General features: G+C 37.5%; 1 pseudogene; it reads right to left on the bottom strand.

Moving 5' to 3' along the window:
• Window positions 1-1956: 1956 nt before the first annotated feature.
• Window positions 1957-3148, bottom strand: LOC149161931 (uncharacterized protein At2g24330 pseudogene; annotated as a pseudogene).
• Window positions 3149-3943: the final 795 nt, after the last annotated feature.

Raw genomic sequence — 3943 nt, 5'->3', positions numbered from 1 at the left:
CTTTTGTTGTCCGACAAATCCTATGAACATCAACTGCAGTACCCTTCTGAATCCAAGTCACTTCAGTCATTATTCATATCTATTCCTTTTCTGCTCCAATCTCGCCAATCTCACTTCAAACTGTCCCCTCGAGAATTGTGTCTTATCCATCTCTCCGCACGCAGTCTGACTCGCTATCGAGATCCGTTTTCACCAAGAACCTCGTGATTTCATCCCTGGGAAATCTGGTAGATGTCCTTTCGCAATCCATATTGACTACACCAAGATCATTTTGTATTCTACAGAGCATGCCCAAACTCATGACTACATTCAGTACCCCTTGCTCGCCCAACTCATCTGCTTGCTCTATAAACCTTCAACTCTCCTCTTTCATCCCAGAACTCTCTCGCCCTTCCCGAAGCATAGTAGAGGTGCAGTGTTCGGCTCCAGTTTTTATCCTCCTCTTTGACAGTATAGGATAGAATCAGCATCGGGCTCCCAGTCTCAGGAGTTCAACAGCATCAGCGGTCGTCTTCAGCTCTTATCTCCAATGAGGTATTCTTTCTTTCCTCTCACCCGGATACGGAAGCTCTGCATCAAGCGAGGCTATCTCCTGAGCAGAAATGAAGCGCGCCTCCACACCAAAGGTTTTAGGTATAATCTCTGTGATCTCCAAGTTCATTTATCGCTGACTCTCTTCTCCTCCTCGACTGTCTATTTAGCTATGGCGGAGACCTCAGAAAATCGAATGCAGAACGAGAACCAGGATGGCAGAGATCCAACTGAGAATCCACTGGATCGTGTGCTCGGCAACAATTCTTGCACGCTCTGCAAACAACACTGCTTCATGATTGCCAGGTTTATCAAGGATTTCAACGATCTTAAGGAAGACTTTCAGGCTGACAGCCGTTCTAAGAGGAAAAAATTGGAAAAGCAAAGAGTCGAGATCGAGAGTTTAAAAGAAAAGTGTAACCACATGGAAGAAGCCATTTCTCATATCAAAAATGTAACTCAGAGCATGCAAGCAGAGGCTTCAACCAAAGCAAGCATCAAGAAGGAACCTCAGATTGAGGACTCTGTCAACCAGTTTTGGTAACCTCACAAATGTCTAGTAAATTTTGCTTACTCGCAGGTCTTTTTGTAAGGCAATACAACCGCTTCTTATTCCAGTCTATCAACTTCAAGTTCATTCTCAAGAAGTCAGGGTCTGCGTACCCATTTTGGACTTCACTCCTTCTCTTTCCACTCTCTGTAACAGCTCTTGCTTTTAGCAGTTTTTTATAATAGAAAAGTATCCGATCATGTTAAAAAATAAATAAATAAATAAATAAAAATAAGAAAATCACAAGAAAATTGTTTTGTGTTGTTTTGATTTTTTTTATTATCCAAAATATTAAATAAATAAAAAGGAAATTTTTACTTATTTTCTTTTTTTTTTTTAATCAACACACAAAATATTCTTTATTTTTATTTAAATAACAAATTAAAAACAATTGTTTTTAATTTATTATTTATGTTGATTTTTTTATATTTTTTTTTAGTTGTAAAAAAAACTAATTACAAATCCACAATCCGTAAGCAAAGTTATTTTTTATTTTATCAACACACAAAATATTCGTTATTTTTATTTAAATAACAAATTAAAAACAATTTTTTTGAATTTATTATTTATGTTGATTTTTTTAGATTTTTTTTAGTTGTAAAAAAAAATAATTAAAAAAAACAACAAACCGTATTCAAATCTGAGAATCCTAACTCACAACCGCCAGCAATAATGATGGAGATGTATTCCTCGTCAGCCCAGAAATGGCGGGCAATCTCCGTCCCACCACTCGCAATATCTTGCCAATGATGCTGTGTCTCCAAAGCCGGATCGCCTCCCTGCTAGGATAATCATCAATGTTGATGTTGATAAATTTGAGGCCCTTTTGTCTGATAGATCTAGCTGCTCGGCACTGCTGACAAAGCTTTAATAAATGCTCAATTTTCTATACATATGAACTGAGATATTCGTGCTCAAGCAAGTTTACATCCAGCAAAGTGCTATCTTCAATTGGCCAGCTCTCTGGACTCTGTTCCCTCAGTTTCTTTGGCAGTCTCAGAAACTGAGGCATTCGCCAACTTGCTGACGACTTCAGAATTGGATATATTCTTTGCATCACTGCTAGGGACCTGATTTTCACCAACCTTGCCTTCAATTCTATCGGTTCCTAAACTGGAGCTTCCTGACGCAGCTACGATATCACCAAATCCTGCTTGATGCGAACCATTTAGCACATGGCAGTGTGGGCAGTAATATGTTACGTATGGAAAATCTTCTTTCCTAGCCAAACCATTGTGCATGTGACAGTTACCACAAATCAGGGCATAACATTGCGATGGATCTTCACCAACAAGCATGGCTGCAAGTCGAGAAATCCAACCTCCTTCACTCGCACTACCCCTTTGATGATGCTCAACTACATATCCCTGCTGCCTTGTGCCACCTTGAGGGTTTACCAATGCTGCAGAACCATCTTGATCGTCAACCAATTGCTCAGTCGAAATGCTACCATCACTAACACTCCTTTCATGGGAATGTTTCCTGTTTCTAAGCCCAGCAGATGGTACAACTTTGACATCATGGCTTTTTGCTTGGTTTTGGATAATGCCTGCATCATCTTGTATGGTGAAATTCAAACCTGACTCTGCCCCTAATTTGGATGCTAAAACACTAGCAGCAGCTGCCTTTGCAGCAGGATCAAGGTCATATCTCTGAATAAGCTGCTGAGTCAGATAATAATTTGTCCGCTCTTTAAGTTCATCAATTTTAGCTTTTCTTTCAGCACGCAATTTATCAAGAGTCTTTTGGTCCTTGCGCTCACACATGCGAAAATAACCAGAGCATGTTGAATACAGAAGAGCAGATTTGCCAAGTTAAATCCGGAGTCTTTGTTGACATTATAGCAATCACTATAGCAACAACCTCACAGATGACAGGGTATATTATAAGAGCTCGAGCAAGCTTGCGCCAAGTTTCAGATCGCCTCTTTGTCCTAGCATGAACAGAAGCTTCTTCTTTGGAAAGGTGTTGCAATCTCTTCTCAAAATCCTCATTGCTACTCCTAAAAATTCCATTCCAGATACGAGAGAGAATTCTCTTTTGGGGTTGTGATTTTAAATCAAGTTTTTATTCAAACACATCATTTTGCCCACAATCCAAATTTATTCAAGCAAAATTATCGAGATATATTTTTATAGTTTAAAATTCGTATTTGCTTGAGAAAAACAACTCTCAAGCATCCAAGAAGCTAAAGGCCCGTAACAACAGGGTTTTAGCGGGATGTGCAGAGGACGGTTTTGTGAAGCCCTCTCAGCGAGAAGCTAAGAAGAACAGAAGAAAAAAATGAAATTGAACCTATCTCTAAATGGCTAGTTTTGAAAAAGTTTTTTTTTTTTTTTTTTTAATAATAATATATATATGATATATATTATTATTATGTGGGAAATTTTTTTATTTAAACCAAAATTAAAACTAAATTTTATTTAAACTTTTTAAGATGATTTTTTTTTCTTTTGGTTCATTCACAAAATTTTTATTGTCATATCAGGGATCAATTTTCCAGCAAGAGTATTTTATTTGAACTAAATCAATGGATTTTCTGATCTTCCTGATCGCACGAAGCGCAGGAAGAGAGCATACTAATCGCTTGATTTGTTTTTATTTATGCAGGGGGGTTTTAAAAAAGGACTGAATTTAAAACCAGCTAAATACTAAAATATTAGAAAACTCAAACTTGAACTCCTTTGTGAATATCCTGCTATCACCAGGTTTCAAAAATTAGTTTTTCTACAGAAAAATACTAGTACTGAATTAAATTCCTAATGCCTGATCTGATCCGGATTTAAACAGGAACGCAACAAATTACAGAGATAACCATATGCACAAAGATGCAGCGGAAATAATACTTCATTTCATTAATGG

Source organism: Pinus tabuliformis, chromosome 5_2 (assembly GCF_031772625.1).
Source record: "Pinus tabuliformis cultivar Carrire ecotype Pingquan chromosome 5_2, CPIR1, whole genome shotgun sequence".
Classification (NCBI taxonomy): Eukaryota; Viridiplantae; Streptophyta; class Pinopsida; order Pinales; family Pinaceae; genus Pinus; species Pinus tabuliformis.
This window is presented reverse-complemented; position numbering and strand designations above follow the sequence as displayed.